We start from the raw sequence: 26,212 nt of genomic DNA, 5'->3' as shown, positions 1-26,212 counted from the left end.
CTCCTGTCCGCACACATCTCACTGACCACCAAGCCCTGTGATTCATTTTAGCCTGCCTTTTAATTACTTCAAGTACTTCTAGAATTGGGATCCTTCTTTTTCATCCTCTCTGACCCTGCCTACCCTATCCAGACCCCTAGCCTGCCTCACCTGAGCTGTTTAACAACCTCCAAGCCGGCCCCGTCCTCCAGTACCCCATACGGCAGGCATAAGGATGCTCCTACAGGCACATGGGATCCTGCTGGTCGCTGCTGAAAACCTCCAATGCCGCCCAGGCCCTTCAAATGACCCCTGCTAGCGGTCCAGCCCTGTGGGCCCGGCCTCTTACCTGCACCTGCTCTGACCTGCTTTTGGATCCCCGGTGTTCCCTGCTCTCCTGCATCTCCTGCCTGGCCCAGTCTGCCCCCTCTGTCTTCACTGCTCCTCTTCTATTTCCTGCTCAGCCTCCAGACCCTGACAGGGATGACCCCGATCCTGAAGCTTTTGGTGACTTCTCCCAACACCCTGTGTCTACCACACACCGTAGAGGTGTGTCCTGTCACGGCCTCCTCCCCGGGGCTGGGAGGACCTAGCATAGTGGGGCCTTGGCCAGAGTGGGTGCACAGGAAATGTCTGTCGAATGACCAAGGAATGGTGAGCGGTCTGACTACAGTGGAGTGTGGGCGTAGCCACCGTGTAGGAGGCTGAGAAGCAAGAAGCTTAGCCCACATCGGGATGTCCAAGGTCATCCCACCCTCAGACATATTAGAGGACTTGTTTTGTATTCTACAGCCTAACAGGGTGTTGTAAGAGCACAAACAGTCCTTTACTATCCTCATCTATAAAATGGGGATAGTAATAGCCATTTAGCAAGAATGCCCTGAGGATCTGAGAAGGTCATGGAGGTGAAGGGACTTTGAAAATTAGAACGGACAGTTCCAACATGGGTGTGGGGTCTCCAGTGTCCTGACTTGGCAGTGTCTCTATGCCAGTGGCTCACAGGATGCCTGGTGTGGGAAGGTCGCGTGCCACTGACAGAAAGGTGGCCCTGTCTGCCTGGCAGGGTCCCTGGGGACGGCACGTCTGCACTCGCAGTGTACACCTTGGCACAGTGACAAATTCCCGTGGTCAGAGAAGAGTGGGGGTTCAAGTCCAGCTCCTTGACTGACCCAAAGGCCCACTGAGCAGTAAGTGTGGTGCCCTTTGCGTGCAGGCCGGAGGAGTTCTGCTCTCTTGGCTTGTGGTCGACAGCCCGCAGGACCTTAAAAATAGCCCTGGGAAGATATTTTTAGTGCACCATCCTGAGGCGTGGCTGGAGCCCGTGGCCTCCTGTGACGCATGGAAATTGTTTTGGCTCTGTTTGCAAGTGATTCAGACAGCTGGTTTTGGACTTCAGGGGTGTAAAAATAAAAACAAAGTGGGGGAAGCTGGGTTCCAGCCCCAGGGGATCCCCCACCCCCATGACATAGTAATCGCTCATGAGAATGTTTAATGCGAGCCTTGGTTCCCTGGAGACTGTATAGATCATGGCTCTGGCCAGAGGGCTTTGGGTCCATTTTTCAGGTCAGAACGGGAGTGTTGAGTGAGGTCCCTAAGCCACTTCAAGTCCCCAGACAGGAGGTGGCAGAGCTGCCATTAGAGCCACATCTAACTCTAGGGCCCCTGCGGTCTTGCCTATCTCCTGACTACACAACCCCCGAGGAGTCCACCGAGGAGTTCCAGAGACACCGTCTTCTCTTATGAAGTAGCATTAGGATGCTAATGTTACAAGTGAAGAAACTGAGACTCAGAAAGCAAAGAGACCTCCTCTTCTCCACCTGCCAAGCCCTCGGGATACACCAGGGCCCTCAGGCTCCAAATCCCTCGTGCCCAGTCAGAATCAGGCTTCAAGGAAGGCTCTCTTCATGGGGGAGAAGGCCGTGGATGCAAACTCTGTGCCACCTGGCAGGCTGAGTGGGGACAAATGTGTGCATCTGGTCAGTCTTATGGGTGCCTCTCAGGGACTGGGAAGTGAAGGCAGAGAGCCCAAAGCATGGCCTCCAAGGAAGATACAGGTGGGGCAGACTCCAGGCTCAGGCCCTGGCTGGTCCTGCTGCTCCTGGGAGAGCCTGGTGCGCAGCGTTTTGAGAAGAAGCGTGCGCAGGGACCAAGCCCCACAGGGGTGGTCCAGTCACTTCTGTTCCCACCACAGCTCACCACCTGGTCAGTCAAGACTCCATCCCTTATTAATCAAGAGAAGTGTGATGTCCACATGGCTTCTGATGTTGTGTGAGGAAGAGTTAATAAAAATGACCAGCCCACAGGCTACATCATCCTTTCCAGGATCTGCCATGCAAGCAGACTCAGAAAACATGCAACCTGCAGCACCTTACCATGCATGTTCATAACGTTTAGAAGCAGGAAAAGCAAAGCCATGTGAAATCCTGCAGTGTGGAGCTGTTTCATACTTGGTGACTGTCATTCATCCCAGGTATGTCTTTGCACTTGGATGAACGTGAACTATTTTACATAAATGGGAAAACGCTGCACAGGATAAGCTATCTTTTCACTTGCTTTAAATAGTCGATCATATCAATGAATTTCAATCTATATCATTTTAAGGGGTGCACCCAATTCCATTGTACAAACGTACCTGACGTTATTTAATCAATATTCTTCTGATGGAAGTTTGCTTTGTGTTCCAGATCTCAATTCTCTTTCACCATCTTTAAGATTTGCACCTCAATCAAAATACCCAAAAATGTATACTTTAATTACTTAACAGATTAACCTTCATTTGGCCTCATTATATTTCTATTTCACGGCAGGAAAGGGGAGAACCACTGAGATATGAGAAAAGAACTTCTGGCCTGCAACTTCCCTGCTCCATTATCTTTTTAAATGCAAGAAAATCTGTACTATCTTTGTAATTCTTTCCATAACCAAGCCAACTCGATGAAACACCAGTCCTATTTTAGGGCCTTATCTTACCTACATGTGATGCATCAAAGCCACTGCAGCCACCAGAGGGACAGAAGAGAGATGTTGCACTCCCTGGGCACACAACTAGACCAGTCCCACCACCTGTTGCTTTCAGCCCACCACAAACAGCGTCCTAGTCTCCGACTTCACGTCCCTTGCAAGGTCATGATTTGTGAATCACCAAACCAAGTGTCATGATTTATGTGAAAGTGATTCTTTTTTTAAAGTTGCCAATGACTATGTAAACCACAAAAAGATTGTTTCATTAACTATAGTGTGTAGCCAGTGGTTCCTAACCTTTTTCAAATATAAGCCTTTTTAAAGTTAAAAAAAAAAAATCCCTGAGTCCTGATGACTGTCTATTAAGCACCTAGTACTCCCTGGTCTTGAATCAGGTGCTGGGAGTACAGTGACAGCCACAGATTCGTCCTTCCTGGAGCTGGCATTCCTGCAACCAGGAGTCATCACATAGTAGTGTCCCTTGTGGTGTCCGCCGAGTAAGAAAAGCGCGTGACGCCTGGTATGCATTTAGAGCTACTTTTAAGTGAATGTTTATTTTGTTAGTCACAGTCGCAGCTCTGTTGTACACTTGACAAACAATGCATATGTGCAAAACATAGCACTCATTTAGTCAGAGACAATGCTTGATTCATAAATGGATTTGTAGACCCCTTGCAATAATTCGGAGCCTTCCATCCACGGCCCTCCACAGCAGCCCAGAATTCTGTGGCCCTAGGCCTGGGACTCTGGAGGGTTATACTAAATTTCTAGACACGTTATGCTCGTTCTTGGAATCTGGCATCTGTTTCAACTTTTTTCAGGCCAAGAGTCAAGCCGTCCTTCTACCCCAATCTTTGGAATTCAGCAAACTGATCAGATTGACATAGAAAAGCTGGTGGAGTTTCCATTGCAAAGCCTCGGGATACCAATTAGGAGGAGATCCTCAATCCCTCAGAGAAGTCAGCAAGAAGCAATGGAGCTCTGAGGATGAAGTCTTGTGACCAAAGCAGCCCTTATTTCTAATTCTGTCCTTATTGCTATTTATGGATTTTAAGAGGATCATTCTGGGCATGATGATCTTTGGACATCCCTTAGCGGCAACACAGAGGAATAAGAGTAATCCTCAAAGAAAACATGTTTGATGCAGCACCATGGACCACAAAAGGTTGAAAAGGACCTCAGAGATTTTGATTCCTGGATTTTATACGTGGGAAAACTGAAGTTCTATACAGAGAGAAGTGGCTTGTCCAAGTTTACAAAGAACTCAGCACTCACGACTTCCTGCCAAGGTTTTTTCTTACTGTGTCACCTGCTTTACTAAGATCATCCCTGACATCAAGACCTGGGACTTATCTATCCCAGCAAATTTATTCATGAATGAATTAATTCAATACCTATTGAGTTCTTTCTGACTATAAGCCGGGAACCGTGCTAGCAACTGGGGATACAATAATGAATAGGTCTGGGTTTCAAAGGTCTTACATTCCAGTAAGGGGAACAAAAAAATTAAGCAGGCAATTAGCATCCACTATGACAAGGAACTAACAGAGGGTTACCAGGAAGCTCTGGGAACAATAGCTGGGAAGAGGAGTTGATAGTAGCAAAAGGCATTGAGTGTTCTGCCCCAGTACCCTTAGGTGGTATGCAAGTAGGATCTTCAAGGAATTTGGGAGGGGAGAGCAGGGAGCTCTGGGCACAAGGGCAGCATGTTCAGAGACCTAAAGCAAGAGCAAGCATGGGATACGAGTAGTGGGAGCATTAGGAGAGACGGTGTGCTAAGGAATACGTATGTAGCTAGAGGTCAACAGGGTCAATCTGGGAGGATTCTGTGGGCCAAGTTAAAGGGGCTTGGTTTTTTTTTTTTTTTTTTTAATCCTAAGATTTAGGGAAGTCATGGGGTGGGGGGCAGCAACTGGGACCCATCAGATCTGTGGTTTAAAAGATGGGTCTGCATGTGGGGGAGGTGAACTAGAGGGACTCAGAGGAAAGTCAGGCAAGCAGGCTGGGGAGCCCTGCAGTGTCCAGGCAGGGGTGTTGGCGGCAGGGGGGTGGAGACAAGCAGATGTAACCAACAGATATTAAGAGGAAGACTCCAAATGCCTTTGTGAATTATTGGAAGTCCGCATTCATGAGAGAAGACCCATAATTTCTTGCCCATGAAATTAAAAATCCTTTCATTAGGAAGATACGCTTATTGGTTCACCTAGAAACCTAACACAGAAGAGCCTGTAATCCACCTCACCGATGTGGCTTTGGCCACCTCAGATGGCCTGGTCCCATGCCCATCAGGCCTTACACCCTTGGGACTTTGCCTGCCTGAACATTCACATCGTCAGCTCAGCTCCCAGAGCCCTCATTGGGAGTCTTTCCTGGAGATAACTAGCAAGGAGGTTGCAACAGATGTGGGAGAGCTCCAGGTATATATACATTTTCCCTTCAGGGATCTATGGACAGGACAACTCCTAGAGAATGAGTCCCTAACAGTGGTCTACCTCTCGTCCTGAAAAACTCCTGTGGTGGCCTTGAGGACCAGCCTGAGGCTGAATCTGCCTTCCACTCTCCATCAGATGTGGGGTGCAGAGACGAAGAAGGAGGAGCCTGGCAGGCAGTTCCAGGTGAGCCAGAAAAAACAAATAAGGCAGAGAGATATCTCTAAATCAGGGCAGGGTGTTTTTTGAGATCGGTGAACATATTGTAAACAAATGATAAGAACAGCATAGAGCTGAGATTAAGGATCCCTAAGGGCACCCACCGAAAGGCTGTGTAAGAAAAAAAGGGCAAGTCTTAGAAACAGCACACGATGGGTGCCTGGGTGGCTCAGTTGGTTAAGTGACTGTCTTCGGCTCAGGTCATGATCCCAGAGTCCTGGGATGGAGTCCCACATCGGGCTCCCAGCTCCATGGGGAGTCTGCTTCTCCCTCTGACCTCCCCTCTCAAGTTCTCTCACTCTGTCCCTCTCTCTCTCTCTCAAATAAATAAATAAAATTTTGAAAGAGAAAGAAACAGCACACGAGTAGTAAATACTCTGAGGGCCACAATCAACAGTCCCGCTGATGTCTGTAATTCCAGCATGTGGCTGACATGGCCCAGAGGGGTACTGATGATGAGTGAATGATGAACAATTACTTAATAGAGTATTTACTCCATACTAACAAATTCAATAAAGTCAAATACCGATTTTGGCCTTCTGGAGCTTGTGCGAGGGTCCTTGGAGGGGTGAGTGCAAGAATGTGCTCTGACAGGACAAAGTATGCTGGACAGAGTCACTGGGTGCTGAAGGGAGTCATCTGTGAGCTACTGCGGTCTCTTCTAAGCTTCCGGGGGCCAGGATTCTGGACAACCAATCCAAAAAGAACTAAATGAATCCCAGTATCCCTGAGTGTCCAGATCCTATAAAGAGGATCCCCTGAAATGGAGCCCTTTGGGCATCCATCAGGCTCCCAGCCAGACACCAAGGAAAGTATACTGCATGCCCTGCGCCGGAAGGGAGACACAACACACTGTGTCTGAAAGTGGCTGCGGGTGAGAGACCTACAGGAAGCGCGGGGGGCGGGGCGGGTAATGTGTGCGCACGCGCCCATGACTGCTCACAGGGCTGACACTCTGTGATCAATGGGTGTATTAAAAATAAGAATGCTATACCTATTTGGGGGTTGATTTAAATTCCTTTTTGAGATCTATTACTTAATGGAGTTCCGCAGCACCCTCTTACATCAACAAAAGAAATAACATCTAATTAGCAGCAGGTCTGGAGCACAGATCTTTCTGCCTAGTAGCAATGTGGGAAAATATTAAAAATCTGAATGTGAACCCTTAAAGGCTGGAATATCAGAGTTTGGGGTTTATTGCAGAGGATTTTTTTTTTTTTTTTTGCTTCTTTCTGGCTTGTCAGTTGAGTTCTGAATCGAAGAGGGTATGAGATGATAACCTTCAGATAAAGATGTTACTATGGTGGGAAAATAGGGTGGACTCATGGAAAGCTCCCCACAAATAAGTACAAATGGAGGGAATAAAATTAGGGAAGGAGGGAGGGAGTCCTTACCGTATTTAAAAGAGACATCATCTTGGTTGAAAGGGCACAGGTGGGAAGGATTCAATGAAGCCTCCTTCCTTCATTCATGCATTCATTCATCCTTTGTTAAAACTCTATTTAATGAATTTTAATGTCTGCCATGAGTCAGCTTCTAAGCGGAGAGCTGATTATATAGTAGTGGACAAAACCTGTACAGTCCTTGTTGTCATGGAGTTCATTGTCTAGAGAGGAAAGGAAACTCCAGATGAATAAAACAGCAAATGACATTTTTAAAAAATCAACAGGCATAAGACAGAATAATAGGAAAGGCCCACTTTGGATTGGGCACCTTCTTGGGCAAAGTTACATTTAAGCTGATACCTAAAAGATGAGAAGGATTCAGTCATGCAAAGAGCTTGGGGAAGGCCATGGAGCAGAGGGAACAGCTTTGGCAGTGACCAAAAGCAGAAAAGAACTTGGCATTGGGAGAAATTGGAAGGGAGAGAACCGTGTGTCGAAAGTATGGGGAAAGGAGGAACAGGAGATGAAAGAGAGAAGGAGGAGGGGTCAGATGGTACAGGGCCTGTGGCCTGCAGAGAACAGCTTGGATTACATTTTGAAGGCACTGAAAAGTCACCAGTGGGTTTTATAGGGTAGAGGACTCATAGGACTTAGGTTTTTCAGCTTCTGGCTGCTCCGTGAAGAACAGATTAGAAGAGGCAAGAGTGGAGGAAGCAAGAACAGGGAGATGGTTTCAGTGGTTCAGAGTGGAGAAGACAAGGGAGGGGCTTGGATGCAAGTAGCCCTGGGAGATATTTTGAAGCTAAAATGGGCATGACATTCCGACCAATGGGGTTGGTCGGACATGAGGGTTGAAGAGAGGGCAAGATCAAGAGTCATTCCTGCTCTTCAAGTTTGGGCAAGTGCTTCTTTATTTGTTCAATCAGGAAGAAAAATGACATGATGTAAAACTTGGGGGAAATGAGGAATAGGATAACTGCAGCAAGTATTAATTGAGTAATGCCAGCTCTCTGCCCAACCCTGCAGAAGGTAAGAAAAGGTTTCACAAGGCCTGAATGTTTCCCATGCATTCTAGGTAGACGGGATTACAGTCCTGCCTTTCTGGTTCCTGGACTGATAAAGTAAATAAAATTGAGCTCATAACTCATGAAAATAAATCATGTACTGAGTGAATAGTGATTACATTAGAGTGAGATGGGTTGTTATTTTAAACTAGGATTTTCTGCCTACCAGAAATCTGGGGGAAAAGATCAATGCATGATGAAATTTTGGAAGTCAAGTAATAGAAGAAGATACAATTAGCCAGATAAAGAACTTCCAAAACTGAAGCCTCAAATCAGAAAGAAAGAAATATAGCAGGAGAGAAAAATGGAAAGATGATCTCAGAGACAAAAGCATTCACAGGATTTGAATGTATGAGAAGAGAAGACCCCTCATCAGAAGAACCTGAGTAAGAAAAGCCTCACCAACACAATCCAGAAGGAAAAGAGAAGTTAGGTGACACACTGTTGTCTTACAGTAAGAGAGGAAATTAAAGGACAAAGGGCACACTGGCAGATGGCATCAGGATGACCATGAGTGCACAGTTGGCCCTGCTCTCTTACTCCGCCCCAGGGAGGGAGGGAAGGCTTTTGTCATTGTGGTCCCAAAGGGAGCTGAAGATCTTTTGTGTTTCTTGTGCTCCTATGCCATTCCCATCCTTTCCTCCCTCTTGCCCTACAGAGCCAGCACCTGGCCAGAGCCCTGTCCCTACAGGCTGGGCTTCCCTCCCATTCCCTGGTAGAAGGGCATCCTTCCTCTGCCATTGTCACAGTAATTGCCAACAACATTGATCAGCATGGATTCTGTCAGATGTGAGGAGGCACAGTGGTATGAGAGGCGCAGGACAAAGCAATTCACAGCCTTTCATAGTTACTACATCAAAGGGCTCACCCAGCAATTCACTGACATCAATTAATTAAGACAGGCTTGCTTCAGGGAGAGAAAAATGGAGCCAGCTGACAGAAGTATCTCACTGTAAGAGGCAGCCTAGACTAAGGACGGAAGCTGTGCCCATCCAAGGGAGTTGAGGGAGGCTTCCAGCTGACAGACAGCAGGAAGTCAGGAACCTCACACCCACGGATGCAAGGAAATGCATTCCACCTTCCAGAGTAAGCTTGGAAATGGATTCTTCCCCAGTCAAGCTTCCAGACTAGCACACAGCCTGGCTGACACCTCGAATCCAGCCTTATGAGACCTTGAGCAAAAGACTCAGCTGATCTGAGCCCAGACTCCCAACCCTCGGAAACTGTGAGATGATGCAGGTACATTCTTTTAAGTTGCTATCTTTGTGGTAATCTGTCACATGGCAATGGATAACTAAAGACCTCATAGGTGTCGGGAGAAATCAATGGAATCCTGCCCACAGAGTCTGACACATTTTAGGGCCTCGGAATGTTGGCTATTCCTAGTATCTCCATCACAACTTTGTGGTACCAGAGACCAGGAGGAGAAATCTGTGGCCTTGGACCTTTGGGGAAGTCCTCCCAAGAAAGCAGATCTTGAGGTGAGTAGCCAAGAAGAGTAGACTTCAATAATGAGCGAGAAGATGGGTTGGAGGAATGGAAACGTGGATGGGATACTACACAGTACAGAGGTCAGATTTAAATGGCGACCTAGCAACTGTCTCCTTCATTCACTCATGCATTTCAGGTTACTCCTAGGAGCTGTGGAAACAAAGGTCAATAGGCTCATTGATTTACAGAGAAGTATAGGGCTTACAGAGATGTGCCATGTCCACAGTTGGAGAATGTGCTAGGGGCCTTCAGTTTGGGCTTAATGGAGGATCTCTACAAGGGGAAGGTGAGAGGTGGTCGAAGAGTTAGGGAAAGGTGAATGGAGCTATCACTGTCCTCACACAAAGTGTGACTCAGAAAACCAGGCCCCTGTGACAGGACCAGTCAGAAAAGGCATGTCTTGAGTAGCTGCAGCCCTGTTGGTACTAGACTTCTCAGGCAGAAGGTGGCTTTATGCATAATAGGAAAGATGGCCCTTCCTATGGAGGGGCAGATGCCATTCCCGGCCATGGTAAATGGAGTGTGGGCTAGATACCGGCTCCTGCTTGCCCCATTCAGCTGGTAACTTTGTGCAGAGCACACACTCTGTAGCCATGTGCCAGGGCCCTCCAAGGTCAAAAAGGCAAAGGTTCTGGACCCAGGGTCCTGCCCCCTATAGACCTATTTCCAAGACCAACAGTGGCTGTCCACGTGTCCCCAGTTCATGCACAACTCTGCAAAGTTGTCTGTATGTTGCCCATCTTGCTCCAGCCAGATGCCACGTCTATGAAAGAAGGGGTCGGGTAAGGTACCCCTGGGTTGCCTTCTCCTCCTGCATTCTGCCCTTCCAGCACTGTGTTCTCTGAGAGGGTTAGAATCCTGTGTTGGCATTTCCCCTACAAGGTCCAGCCCAGGGTGATCTCACAGAGCCCTTATTGACTCCCATGGAAAGATTCAGGATGATCCAGTCCACTTATGGTGGGGAGGTCAAAAGTCCACTCAGGATAGTGAAAGGACTGGTTGATTACAGTTTTTTCAAGTCCAAACCATGAGAATCAACAACGTTTACTTCCAGATAGCATCGCAGGTATCCATGCCAATTGGCTGGTTATTCCAGGCTCAGAGAGAACCAAAAGACTTAATGGCAATGAACGCCCACCCACTTATAAAAACACTTGCTGTTTTTAGAGGATGAATCAGTTTCTTTAGTAACTGCAACAACTTGGGCAAGTTTGGGGACAACTGTGTGCTGGCATCCACCTCCAACCCTTCACCCCTGCCTCCAAAGAGCTCCACTCAGTGCCTTCTTCAGGCCAACTGCAAATGTAAAAGACTGCTCAATGCTTCTAGGTCTTGGCCCCGCAAAGGTGCTTTCTCTAACAATCAGTCTTAAGTTCCAGAAGGAAATTCTTTCAGAGAAGTAGGAGCTGCTAGGGGTAGGTCACTGGTTTGTGGATAGGCAGTCAGAGACTGAAATAGCCTTAATAATAGAGAGGTTATTAATTAGCCTTAATGATTCCTATTAACCTTGATAATTCAAAGAGTCCCTTGCAATAGCAGTGTTGTGAAGAATGTGCTCATTTAACAAAGACTTTTTATATAGATGGCTGCCCGGACAGCAGCCATTACCAAGTTGGAAAAGATGAAGTCCCTGCCTTCCAACCATAGGTCATTGGAGCCATAGGACATGGAACCCAATAGGTGTAGAACAACACAGAACACAGTGAGACAAGAGAGTCACCACAAAGAACTTAGAGGCATTGCATGGGTTGACTAAGAAGTCTTCATGAAGAAGATGACGTTGGGATAGAGGGATGGATAGCACATCTGCAGGCCTGGAAGAGAGGAGCACATTCTAAGCCAAGGGAAGAATCTGAGCAAACACAGTGTCCTAGGGAAGTTCAAGGTTTGTGCAGAGAACAGCGAGAAGCTGGCTGGGTGGGGGATATTCGGTGGGATATCCAATGTGGGATCACTGAGAGCTAGCAGGGAGCCTAACACAGGGCTTGATCCCAGGACCCTGGAATCATGACAGAGGCCAAAGGCAGATGCTTCACCAACTGAGCCACACAGGTGCCCAGAATCCAAGCTTTCAAGTGAGAATTAGAATTTTGGAAAAACTGCTTCTGCTATTGTGAGCTTGACAGCTTTCCAATATTTAAAGCCTTGGTTGATGATAGTCCAATGGTGACATTAACAAGAATGAGTTTTCAATATTGGATAATGAAATATGTTGATATTTGGAGAAAGTGAACCAATATGTTTCAAATGACCCATGGACTGTATTAGAAAAAGATGTGTTCAAAGTGCAAGGTAAAGGAAGAATTTTAATGTAAGAATGCCAAAGTTCAAGGTGCTTGAGTGGTTCAGTCAGTTGAGCATCTGACTCTTGGTTTGGGCTCAGGTTATGATCTCAGGGTCCTGGGATCAAGCCCTGAGTCAGGCTCCAAGCTCAGTATGGAATCTACTTGAGGTTTTCTCTCCTCTTTCCTCTGTCCCTCCCACTCATGCTATCTCTCACTCCCTCCCTCTCTCTCTCTCTAAAATGAGTAAATACATATTTTTTTAAAAAGAAGAATGCAAAAAGTTCACTGATGTGGTTTCAAATGTCACCTTGTAAGGAAATTTTAAGAAACTACCACTTCTTGAGTTGAAATGTAGTATGAAAAAAGAAACCTATTAGATACTCCTTCCTTCTTCAGCTACATGTATGGGTAAGGCCAGATTTTCTACACACATGTCAACCAAACAATGTAACACAACAGATTGAATGCAGGAGCAGCTATGAGACTCCAGCTTCAACGCTTTCCCTAAACATTAAAGTAAGTTGCAAAAATATAAAACAATGTCACACTTCTCGGTAACATTTTTTGAATACTTAAAAAAAGTTTTAATTTATTTGAAACAGAGTGAGAGAGAGCACAGGAGGGGAGGACAGCCAGAGAGAGTGGGAGAAGCAGACTCTCCACTGACCAGGGAGCCTGATGAGGGACTCGATCCCAGGACTCTGAGATCATGACCCGAGCCAAAGGCAGACACTTAACTGACTGAGCCACCAGGAGTCCCTCAGTAACATTTTTGTTTTGGGAAATATAAAAACTTTTTATAAAAATTGTAATTATATTGACATGTTTATTAGTGTTATTTTATTTTTTTAAAAGATTTTATTTATTTATTTGACGGAGAGAGACAGCCAGAGAGGGAACACATAGGGGAGTGGGAGAGGGAGGAATAGACTTCCCACCAGGCAGGGAGCCCGACTCAGAGCTTGGTCCCAGGACTCTGGGATCATGACTGGAGCCAAAGGCACACCTGAGGACTGAGCCAAATAGGTGCCCTCGTGATTGTTATTTTAAAGTGAATTAGGGGCGCCTGGGTGACTCAGTGGGTTAAAGCTGCTGCCTTCGGCTCAGGTCATGATCTCAGGGTCCTGGGATCGAGCCCCACATCAGGCTCTCTGCTCAGCGGGGAGCCTGCTTCTTCCTCTCTCTCTGCCTGCCTCTCTGCCTACTTGTGATCTCTGCCTGTCAAATAAATAAATAAAATCTTTTTTAAAAAATAAATAAAGTGAATTAGTAAATAAATATTTTCAAATCCCCCTTTTTAATTTCTAACACTGCAAATATTGACAGTTATAACTCAAACAAAATCTCTTTGGGGTCCTCTGTAATTTTTAACAGTGGAAAAAAGTCTTGAGAACAGGTTGTTTAAGAACCCTTAAGTTTCAATATCTGTAGTATTATGACTAGGGACCCACAACAGTGGGGAGGCCTGTGGTCTAGGATTGTATGGGGCCTTCTGGAGAGGCTGGCAAGAGCTGATGAGGGCCAGAACAGTTCTTAAAGGTGCCAATGGGCTGGCCAGAGGTGTGATGTACATTCATCGTGAAAACCAACGTCACTGGGTCACACTTTGTTTTGATTCCACTGCTGACGTCTACAAGACCATGGCCCGGGAGTGGACTTGGTCTCCTGTGAGTGTCGTTTCCAGTGCCAGTTACTCGAGGAAGAGATGCGTATCCTGACAAGAAGCAGGAACAAAGCATATAAATAGGAGAGGCTTGTTCCAGTCATCTGGATGGAGGCTTGGGGAATTAAGGGGACTGACTAGGCATGTACTCTGCTTGTCAAGTGCTGAGATAATGCCCACCAGCGGGACACAGAAGGGGAGGTCAGGAGGAGGTGGGACCCCCAGTCTTCAAAGAGAAAAGCCCACCCTGTGTCTCCTTTTGCCCTGCATTCTCTTCCTTTCTGTTATCACTGAGTCTCTCAAGACCCAAATCTTGTCAGAGTCCAGCTTGGTCTCCGCTGGAGGAAAGTAAAGTAAGAGGCACGAGTTTATGCCGGAAGAATATCAGGTCGCGTCCAGAGTACTGTGGGATGGGAGCAATGGTTAGAGAGAAATTCTCAAGAAAAAGGGGAAACTCATGAATCAGAGAAGTGGCTTCTCCATCTAGGCACAGTCAGATTTTGTTGACAAAAGCCAGCATTTTCCTTATAGGAAGTGACTGACCTGAAGTATATTTTGGAAGAAAGAGTAAATGGAATTTGTTGAGTGCAGCCACTGAGATGATCCTCAAACCTCTTCTACTTGGGGTCCAAGATGCTGGTGGGATGCCCAGACAGAGATGCCCAGAAGACAGCCTCTTACAGATGCTAAGTGAGGCTCCGGAGTGCTCAAGTGAGCCTACTGCCCTGAGAACCATAGGTCTACCTGAGTCAGTGGTTCTCAGGCTTTGCAGCAATTCAGGGTCATCTGTGGACAACAACAAAAAGGAACATGGCCGTCCCAGATCCATTGAATCCGATTCTCCAGGGATGCTTCTGAGGCATGCCACAGGGGCTCACAAGGTCAAGGAGACATTGGGATCTCCCAGGAAAAAAGAGAATGAGTTCAAAATGCAGCCCCAAAACCAAGAGCATCTTGCTCTTAAGCACGAGTGGTCTGCCCTTCCTGTCAGTAAAGAATGTGCTTAATTAAACCCTGATGAGCTTTCCATGGCTGGCACCGTCCAGCCCATAGAGTATATGAATCACTTGTCCTTCGGCAGGGCAAGGGTCCTCCGCTAATGTTTGCAGCCTTACATGAAGTCACTTAAGCTTCCCCATCGATCAGGCATAACTAGGGATCTCAGAAGCCTCCCATGGCCTGGCCAGAAGGCAGTCAGCCAAAGAGCCGGAAGGTATTGGGTGACCACCCCCAGCCCTTCCTCGATGCTGCCTGTGGGAAGTGGGCACCATCTCCTGGAAACAAACCCTTTCGCTGTGCCCCAAGACTGGATGAAATGAACATTTCTGAAACATGTCCAGGAATCAGACTGTTCTCTGGGAGGCTGCAAGCTGTCTCTTCTAGCAAAGAAGGAGAAAAGGTGAGTAAAACGTTTTTCATGTTTTAAACAAGCTTCTCTTGGTCATATACAAAGAACTACCTCTATAGACCAGGGTTTTAAACCTCTTCTTTTAAATGTCGCTGTTTTATTCCCGTTATAGAGTATATGGTTTGAACCATATTGCCTGCTGGAATGCCATAAGTAGTGCCTTGTTGGCCTGTGTACTAAGGAATCAATGACAAGTGAGCATATAATCTTCAGGTCAACCTTGTCTAATATAGTGGGTACTCAATAAATGTTTGCTGCCATGAATCCAACCCAATGTCTCCATACTACTACTATGTAGATCTATTTTCCACCAAAGGCAAAGAAAATGGATATTTTGGTCACTTTTATAGTCTTGTTACAGTTAAAAAATTTTCGGAAATAGTTCAAGGATTTATTTGTAGTACCATGGAGCACTCTGGTTCCAGGAAATCCATGGCGAAAAGTTTTTATATGAGCTTTGGTCCCCAAACTGAGCACTGACAAGGTATATGCTTCTTCCTACCAGAACATGCAGGAATGCCCAGCAGGACATCTCAGTTGTCCCTGGCAGAGAGGGGAATGCCTGCTAAGTACAGATAATGGAGATGCTTCATTTGAGTTTCTGGAACAGGAAGAAGATGGCACTGGCCCAAGGACATATTTTGGAGGCTGCATAGTTATATGAACAGGTTCGAATGAGCTAGAAGAAGTTGTTAAGGCACCTGGATACACCAGTGACATTGACTGAAGGAAAGGTGGGTCAGGAACTTCAGGTCCCGTCTGCCTGCAGTGGGAGCTCAGTCCCACCGAGGTACCAATTCATCCCTTGGTTAACTACCAAGGTTAAGACTAACCACCCTGGTTTAGTCTTGCCATTGTGGTTCCAAGAGCGAGGGCGCATGAATGGCAGGAGCCAGGTCACTGAAGCCAGAGCTCAGTCCCCTGGGGAGACCTTCTGCTCACAATTTGGAACCATCCCTTCACCTCCTTTGCCCCAGCATCTTAATCTTAAGTAGCATCCAAGTTTATACCTAATTCTTAGAGCTGTTACTAGATCCATTAATAGATGTTGAAGAAAATGCTTAGAAAACCTTAAAGCAGGCTAGGTTTTAAATGTTTCATTTCCGATGCTTGAAGATTTAAGGATTTCATTTCCTATTTATAAAAGTCACAGATATATGGGTTGCAATCATTTGGGAAAGCACAAAAAGAATAAGGAACAAAAAATTCTCCAGAACCTCGCCACCTGAGCAACCCTGGTCATTTTTATTTCTTTCCTTCTTTTTTTTTTTTTTTGAACCGATTTTTTCTGTACAGTTGAGATCATACTCTGTGATTTTGAATGCTGTTTTAAGGTATTGCTTTCTTTTTTTTCTCAACATAGCATAAGCATTTTCCCATGCTGTTAAAAAGTCTTTTCAAACACAATATGTAACCACCACATGAGCATTTTTTAGCATAAAGCTTTTTACACATTTTGGATTAGTTTTGCAAGATAAGTGCCCAGAAGTCAGATCACTGGGTTAAAAGGTGCGCCTCTTTCAAGATTCTTGATGCATGTGTTGTAAGCTATCATTGTATCCCCTTTTTTCCCAGAGTTGGAAAATGAAGCACAAAAATTGAAATATTCTGTCCTAGTTCACACAACAACTTGTCAACAAGTCCAGGACAAAACACAGGGTGAGACACTCCACGTTCTGTGGTCTATGCTCAGCACAGCCCAGCAGAGAAGCTGCTACTGTCCTACAGAGCATCTGATCATTTGCACCAAGGAGGACAAACAGACCTGTGGGTGATCAAATAGGGCCCAAAGGCTGCTGCCCCTGGGGCGCAGGACACTCCATCACCCCAAGCAAACAAAGCAAGTCCCTTTGACCTCATCTTCAGCCTCCAGTCTGGACCTAACACACTGCCCTTCTGCCCAGATGCCTCACTACTGAAATGAATACAGAAATATTTTGGGTTTGATTTACATAAAAAGACCCAAGATAATTCATTTGCTCCAGCTTAATGTAACTGTTTGCTCTGTTGGCTATAAAACTGATCTGGCTGGATCCCAAAGCCAGCAGGTTGGGGTGAATGAGACAGCCAGCTCCAGAATACATGCCCCAAGCCGGAATCTGCCCACGAGTGGCAGAAGAATGCAGTCCGTTCAAGATCAAGTCAGAGGGCCTGAACCACGGCTCAGTGCTCATCCCAGGCACTGCCGGTGGCACCATGAAGAAATCCCCTCAGTCCTGGCCCTTGGGACAGAGGGCCTGGCCCTACGCAAACACTCTGATAAGCAGCTGCCTGGGGTCCTCAGAGCGTAGAGAACAGGGCGCTAGTTTGTTCTCCCCAGTGACTGGAAACTCAGAACACCACACCAGCCCTGGTGAAAGCAGGACCAATGGGACACACGGGGTGGGCGCGTCTAATGCTGCCATGCGGACTGCCACATCCCAGGACTTGGACACAAGGTCCCATGTTCTGGGTATAGGGTCTAGTCCAGAAATCTGTGGGAAACAGGGCATTCCTACGCCCGCATCCCTATGCTCCAGGAAAGGGTAACACATGGGAGGATATGGATTCTGCAACATTTTTGAGCCTGGAAACTGTCCCCCGCCTCCCCCATGGAAGATCTGTCTCATCTCTCTCAGAAAGGCGAATGGCGAGTTCAGGGAAGAAACCTAGTAGGAGACTGGGTAATATGTGCAAAAACACACCTGGGTGAAGTGTCAGGAACCCAAGCTGCCGACACGGAATGGGTCATATATGTCATTTACATTATGAAAAGCTCATGGGTACAAAAGAACACACTTTTTGCAAGAACATGTTCAAGTAAAAAGATAACCCTAAAGGCATTAAAATGGTGGTCTACGGGTAAAGAAAGGGAATGGATTGGAGTATGGAAAGAATCGCCTTTGGTCTGGAAAAAGAGAGGCCTTCCAGGGGTCAGTTTAGAGAATGTCCATGAATTGAGGAATATCATTAACTCAGTCCTCTGGACCTAAGGTCCAAAATTCTTAAATTAAAAGAAAGAAAAAACAAACCCTAGGAGATGTTGGTAAGAATGGTTTTGGAGGGGCCATGAGTTTATTTTTGTAATGGAAGGAGATCACTTGACTCTATATGAGACAGAAATATTTTGACCCTGGGGGCACATTTGGGCCACCAGGGGAGGCTTTAGAAGACACTGGATTAGTCGCTCAGGGTGAGTCCAGGCTTTGATAGTGAAAAAGAGTCTGGTGGGAAAAAAATTAATTTATTTATTTTCAGAAAAACAGTATTCATTATTTTTTCACCACACCCAGTGCTCCATGCAATCTGTGCCCTCCATAATACCCACCACCTGCTACCCCGACCTCCCACCCCCTCCCACTTCAAACCCCTCAGATTGTTTTTCAGAGTCCATAGTCTCTCATGGTTTACCTCCCCTTCCAATTTCTCCCAACTCCCTTCTCCTCTCTAACACCCCTTGTCCTCCATGCTATTTGTTATGCTCCACAAATAAGTGAAACCATATGATAATTGACTCTCTCTGCTTGACTTATTTCACTCAGCATAATCTCTTCCAGTCCCGTCCATGTTGCTACAAAAGTTGGGTATTCGTCCTTTTTGATGGAGGCATAATACTCCATAGTGTATATGGACCACATCTTCCTTATCCATTCGTCCGTTGAAGGGCATCTTGGTTCTTTCCATAGTTTGGCGACCGTGGCCATTGCTGCTATAAACATTGGGGTACAGATGGCCCTTCTTTTCACGACATCTGTATCTTTGGGGTAAATACTCAGGAGTACAATTGCAGGGTCATAGGGAAGTTCTATTTTTAATTTCTTGAGGAATCTCCACACTGTTCTCCAAAGAGGCTGCACCAACTTGCATTCCCACCAACAGTCTAAGAGGGTTCCCCTTTCTCCACATCCCCTCCAACACATGTTGTTTCCTGTTTTGTTAATTTTGGCCATTCTAACTGGTGTAAGGTGATATCTCAGTGTGGTTTTAATTTGAATCTCCCTGAGGGCTAGTGATGATGAACATTTTTTCATGTGTCTGATAGCCATTTGTATGTCTTGATTGGAGAAGTGTCTGTTCATATCTTCTGCCCATTTTTTGATATGTTTGCCTGTTTCGTGTGGGTTGAGTTTGAGGAGTTCATTATAGATCCTGGATATGAACCTTTTGTCTGTACTGTCATTTGCAAATATCTTCTCCCATTCCGTGGGTTGCCTCTTTGTTTTTTTGACTGTTTCCTTTGCTGTGCAGAAGCTTTTGATTTTGATGAAGTTCCAAAAGTTTATCTTCGCTTTTGTTTCCTTTGCCTTTGGAGACATATCTTGAAAGAAGTTGCTGTGGCTGATATCAAAGAGATTACTGCCTATGTTCTCACTAACAATGAAAATACAGAAAGGGAAATTAGAGAATCGATTCCATTTACTATAGCACCAAGAACCATAAGATACCCGGGAATAAACCTAACAAAAGAGGTAAAGGATCTGTACTTGAGAACTACAGAACACTCATGAAAGAAATTGAAGAAGACACAAAAAGATGGAAGACCATTACATGCTCTTGGATTGGAAGAATAAACATGGTTAAAATGTCTATACTGCCTAGAGCAATATATACTTTTAATGCCATTCCAATCAAAATTCCACCGGTATTCTTCAAAGAGCTGGAGCAAATAATCCAAAAATTTGTATGGAATCAGAAGAGACCCAGAATCGCTAAGGAAATGTTGGAAAACAAAAATAAAGCTGGGGACATCACGTTACCTGATTTCAAGCTTTATTACAAAGCTGTGATCACCAAGACAGCATGGTACTGGCATAAAAACAGACACATAGACCAGTGGAACAGAGTAGAGAGCCCAGATATGGACCCTCAACTCTATGGTCAATTAATCTTTGACAAAACAGGAAAAAATATACAGTGGAAAAAAGACAGTCTCTTCAATAAATGGTGCTGGGAAAACTGGACAGCTGTAAGTAGAAGAATGAAACTCAACCATTCTATTTTTTCAGTTTTTAAAATTTATTTTATTTTAAGTCAATGAATTAACATATAGCATATTATTAGTTTCAGAGGTAGAATTCAGTGATTCATACATTACGTATAACACCCAGCACTCATCACGTCAAGTGCCCTCCTCAATGCCCACGCCCAGTGACCCCATCCCCCTACATCCTCCCCTCCAGCAACTCTCAGTGTATTTCCTGTAGTTAAGAGTCTCTTATGGTTTGTCTCCCTCTCTGATTTCGTCTTATTTTTTTTTCTTCCCTTCACCCATGATCTTCTGTTTTTTTTTCTTAAATTCCATGTATGAGTGAAATCATATGATAATTGCATTTCTCTGACTTATTTCGCTTAGCCTAACACCCTCTGGTTCCATCCATGTCACTGCAAATGGCAAGGTTTCATTTGTTTTGATGGCTGAGGAGTGTTCCATTATATACCACATCTGGAAGAAGCATTTTTAGAGAGAAAGCATCTGTTGGAGCGGCTCACACAGAAAAGCACTGTTTTGGAGAGGGATATTGAGGTAAATGTAGGGCCTGATGCCGCGATAGGGGATAGGGTCAGGGTGACCCCTGCCACTGACCCCCTCATGTCATGGACGCGAGGAGAAACCTGACACTCTGAGAGAAAGTGAGGAATCCACCCATGGGTCTCCAACACAGGTACCCCAACTCCCTGGGTCTTCCCAGCACTCTTGCCGCTGTCCCATGGAGCTTCCAGCCACTTCCATCCTCCTCCTTTCTGAACAATGCCCACCACAGAACAGGGGAGAGCCCAACCCAGAAGGAGCTGGCAAGTGATTCGAGTTTCTTGAGAAAAAAGCAAAAGAGTTGAGGAAGGAATCTGACTAGTTCTTGTTCATTCCTTTCCCTTTCTCAGGGATATATTTCCCTTCACTGCAAACTCTCTGTCACACTCTGAATTTGGGTCTTTTTTTTTCTTCTTAATCCCTTAATTCTGGAAGCTCATTTGTTTTTAGTTCTTTCAGTGTTGCCAGCCAGACTTGGTGATTATCCTAACAACTCTTGATCCCCTGAAGCCGTGAAGGTCTGTTTGGCCACCCTATTAAGGAAGGGAAGTCTGCCCAGCGAGGGTCTGAAGGGGATGGCTGGGAACATTTGGTTTCAGCCAGAACATGTGGAGGGTCCTGTGCCCACGTGTTCAAGGTTTCCACATTTGCTCAGTTTTTACAGACAAGAAAAGTAGGCCCAAGAGAGGTTACATAAATGTCCAAGTTATGTGCAAACTTCTCCAAGGGGATTGGGTCTTACTCAGTCCCCTTATAGGGGATGGTGCCTTGCAGCCCAGACCAACGACAGCACAGAGTAGATGCTCATAGAATGCTCACCCAAGGGAGTGGCTGAGCCGAGCTCTGCCCTAGGCCTTCTGACAGCAAGCCCCTCACTGGACCCATCAGCACAGGAGTGGTTCTCCTCTGAAGACCATATTAGATACACCTGGCATTGGCTGGGTCTGCACACAGTCCTGACCTAGCACTGCGCTGGGCACACAGCTGGTGCTCAGCCAACATTCACTGGACGGTCCTAACAGCTCAGTTCACAATTACTTTGGCCCTAATTGTCCACTGTCTGACCAGATGTATTGGCAAAAAGCCTGCTACCAGGGTGGGTCCTGAGAAGCATTCCAGAAGAAAATCCAGAATCACAGGGCTGGGAGGGAAACTAAAGGTCATCCAGGTTTTTTCCTCCCTTCCTCCTCAGCCCCAAACACACACACACACACACACACACACACACACACACCCTGCTTCTCTCCCCTCAGGCACACACACTCTGCCGCTGATTGGTTGAACCTGCAGGGACATTTCTCGCTCAGGAATATTTATTTATTTGAAATGGCTAAGGTGGAGAAACTACACCAAAGGGACATTTACAGGTATTCTAGCCACAGCTCACCTGAAGACCCAGCTGACAGCTGCATGAATCACCAGCCACATAAGTGGAGTTACCATCATATAATATATTGTGATAGAGTTATGAACCATTATTAGAGTTAGATAGAGATAGAGTTAGATTATTAGAGTTAGATAGAGATAGAGATAGAGTTATGAACTATGATTAGAGCTCAAGGAGAGAGCAGTTATTAGTGGTGGGGATATCAGGGAAGGTTTTTTCGAGGAGGTGGCAAGTGGGACGGTCGTTACAAAATGGCGAGGCTCTGGCCTTGGTAGTCTGGACAAGCTGTGACGTGACTGCAGTCATGTAGGACCTTGAGCACCAGGCTAATTGCTGTCAACCAGAGAGGGCCATGCCCTTGGAAGCCCCAGGGTGCCCAGCAGGGTGGTGGCAGGGGAAGAGTTTTCAGTCACTAGATGATGTCTACTTGCCCCAGGGACTCTGAACAAGGCCTCAAGACTGACCAGTTTCCTCATCTCTCAGGGAAGGGCAAGAGGTGGGAAGGGCAGTGGGACAAGTACAAGGGGATTTAGGGCCTTGGACTTGCTAGTCTCACTGAGTCTCTAGTCTTCTCACCTGTAGAGAGGGATGGCAATGTCATCTTTATTCAAGAAAACATGAATGTTTGAGAAACATCACGAGTGGAAGAGCAAGGATGGTTGCTGTCTCTGGGGACTTACCTGAGGAGACATGAAAACGGGGGTGACTGAGCAGCTGGGGGCCAGTGTACCCAGGGTTGTCTTCACTTAGACGTCATGATGGAGGCTGGCCAGCAGTGGCATCTTCAGCGGGATGGTTGCTAGAACACTGGTACACGTCCTCTTTGTGTGGTCTCTCAACCTGGCGGAGTTGGGTCCTCTTGGGAGCATGGTGCCTGGGTTCTAAGAGAAAATATTCCAAGAGATAAAAATGGAAATGCACGGAATTTGTATGATCTAGCCTCAGAATGCACATGACACCACTTCCTCCATGCTTTAGAGGTCAAGGCAGTCACAAAGCTCTGCCTGGGTTCAAAGGGAAGGGATGTAGACCCAACTATTCAATGGGATGGGTGCCAAGGTCAGGTTTTAAGAAGAGCATGCCAGAAGGATGTGTTGCTGCAGCCATCTTTGAAAAACACCATCTACAACATCCCTCTTCACCTTGGCACTCAATGCCTCCACTGTCCACCCCCAGCAGCCCCTCCTGCTACTGTTGCGCACAAACCCCCCTCAAGGCAGACCGGCTTCCTCACTGTGCCCAGAAGATGCCATACACATCCCAGCCTGAGAGCTGGAGTCCTGTTCTACTCACTTTTCTTGATTATTCAAGTCTTATCTCCCAAAGGACTCACATTCCTGGTATGTTTGATTAGCAGTTAAGACTAAAAAAGAAGTCCCTTGGCAAACAAAGTTCTGGGGTCTTCTTTACTCTAGAGTCAGGGCTGCCTCTTCCTTCGAATGAGTAAAAATTCGACAGTGCTGGGAATCATTTGTTCTGAAAAGCGTCTCCCAAGCGTGGGCAGGGGTCCCCTTCAACAGTAATCATTGCAAGCATTCTTATGAAATTCAGGTTCTTTATTTCTCCTAGACAGAAATAATGAATGCAATAAATTAAAATGAGCTTGTTTTAAACCAACAAATAGCATGGCTGACAATAGAAGTGTAAATATGATTACAGTTAGGGGATTTTTTTTTTCAGCTTTGCTCCATTTCAGCTCATTAAACTTTTCACCAATAAAGGACTAGCCAGCATGGCTCACTAATCACTCTCCAATTAAATCAGGGACCAGGCCCCTTCCCTCCTCTGCAGAACCCAGTCCCTAGGAGTTCCAGGCATCAAATAGTGCTCAGAAGACACATGGGAGCCGCTTGATGAGAAACACCAACAAGGCAGCCAAACCATGCAGTTTCCTCTATGCTCCAGCTAGAGATGCAAGTTCCCACTGAGCACAGCAGAAGCACCTAACACGGGACAGGGATTCATACCTGATGGGGAACTTTGGCATCCGTTCTTCACTCACAGGGTGGTGAGGCACAGGGTGAATGTAGGGTTGTCCCCACTTTAATGATGAGAAAACTGAGGTTCAAGGAGATTAGAGGGCTGTTGCAGAATCCATGCCTCCCATGTAGGGTGCAAAGACTCTGAACCCAGTGTTTCCATTCCCCAGTCTTGATTCTTTTCTCCTGTACCGCCTTCCTTCAGCTAGTTTATTCTCTCATGTCATTGTTCACTCATTGATTGATTTGACCAACTTTGATGAAGTACGTACTTTCTACACAGCATGACATAGGCCCTGGGGCAACAATGATGAGCAAGGCAGAGTCCCTGCTTCCAACGGGCATGTTGTCCAGAGGGAGAGATGGCAACAAATATCTGAACAATTTTATAAATAGAATTTGGCATAATGGCAAATCCTGCAATGGGATGGAGAATGGCCAGGGTTGTTGGGGGAGGGAGGTTAAGAGGGGACCCCTTAGCTAGGATTGCAGGGAAAGGCTTCTCTGAGAAGGTGATGTTAGAGCTGAGACTTTAAAATACCAGTCATTTAAAGATCTGGGGGAAAAAGTCCCAGGAAGGGACTACAGAGGGTGCAAAGGCCCTGAGGCAGAAGTAGGAATAAGCTGGTCATGTTAGAGTGACAGAAAGGACAGTTAGAGCAGAGCATCTCAAGCAATGGAGAGAATGGAAGGGACCAGAAGGTGTAAGGCCTTGTAAGCCATAATATAGTCTATGTAGGCATTATATTAGCTGCTGTGGTACAGAGGTGAGCAAAATGGGTATGGGTCCCACCCTGCCAGGAACAGCTAGCCCCAAGCCTCCATGAACCTGTCACACTTGATATCAAATTGCCTCTGCCCCCTGCGTTGAGACAACCGGGGAACGACTCTACTTCCCTTACTGGCAGGATTGCCTGAGGGATATGATATAGACAGAAAGAGTTAAGAGAGGAAAAACTGGGGATTCCCAGAATCTCTCTTGGATTCAATCTGTCCCTTCTACCTATCCCTTCTACCCTGCCCCTTCTACCCTTCACCTGTGGATCCTGGCACTGGAGGAGGAAGTGCCTAGGATTCCACAATTCCTTCATGTGGTTCCCCCAGCCCTCTCACCATCTCCAACACAGAGCCACCTGAAGCCAGAGCCAGCCTGGCCAGCCTCAAGGAGGATGTCAAGTGGCGGAAGATCATCCCCTAAGTCTTTTGCAGCATCAGATGGACTGGCGCACCAATGAAGAAAAGACCTGCTGCATGAAAGTGATTGTTTCCCCAAATCGAAAACAAAGTGTCCTAAAATACAGGAAGCATGTCCAGGAGTCAACCCCGTTCAGTCAGAAGAACAGCTTACTCAGTGTGCTCTTTGGTTCGAAGCTTTAACTGGCACCCAGTGACAATACGCCCAAGTCATGGCAAGGATGGCTAGGTGAGAAGGAAAGAAGAATCTTCCATCACTACGACCTTTCCATCTTCTACCCTCCATACTGGCCTACTCACTCTCTCATTCTCTCTCTCTCTCTTACACAAACACACACACTTCTCATTCTATTCCCTCCGGATTGCTGTGGGCACGCGCTGCCCTGACCCCGACCCCGTCTCTGCATCAGGCCAAAGACCATGTTTACTCATAGGCCAACCTTTGGGAAAACAGACATCCGGGATTTGCTTCCTAAACTTCCTATTATGCATAAAGGACCCATTGTCCTTTCAAAGCCAGGACTGAGACCTAACATTTATCCCGTGCATTGCCACATTACATGGCTATCATGAATGGGGACAGACCGTAAGCAGCTTTGCAGGTCCCTCAAGGATCTGAAGCCACTTCTGCTCTGGCTGGACACCTCAGAGCTGAGCTCTGATGTTTCTCGTTGACCGAGGAGCTTGGCTCAGCCCTGTGAGGCCACTGGTGGGCCCAAAGGCGGCTCTCAACATGGCGCTCTCCTACTAAGGAACCACTTGTGGGCAACTTGGATGTCCACGCCTGAGGGGTGGAAGGGCTCCTGTGGCAGAGGCACGTCACAGGGCACTATTCTAACTAGCTGTTAGAAGCTGTTGTCTGGATGTACACATGCAAGTATAGATGAATCTTAAAACCACAGTGCCACGGAAAAAGTCAGAAGCAGGGCGCGCTGGAAGAAAACAAAACCATTTACATACATTCAAACGACATCCAAACAACAATGCACCTTATACGAGAATATGTAAAAGACTGAATAAGTAAATGTAAGTATGAAATTTTTGTACCTTATGTAAGAAGATGTAAATAACAACAATGTCAAGTATATTAGAATATGCTGTGTATGGATGGGGAAATGAGAGTAAATAAGTAAGACCAACGAGGTTATAATGTGTCATGAGCTAGAGAGTGTGGTAAACGCTATCTTTCACCGGAAGTCAGAAAAATGTAAAGGAAAGTCACAAATCTCTGAGCTGGGGGCCACTGAGTGGCTCAGTCC

The sequence above is a fragment of the Neovison vison genome, chromosome 6 (assembly GCF_020171115.1).
Source record: "Neovison vison isolate M4711 chromosome 6, ASM_NN_V1, whole genome shotgun sequence".
Lineage (NCBI taxonomy): Eukaryota > Metazoa > Chordata > Mammalia > Carnivora > Mustelidae > Neogale > Neogale vison.
Note: the sequence above shows the minus strand (reverse complement) of the source record.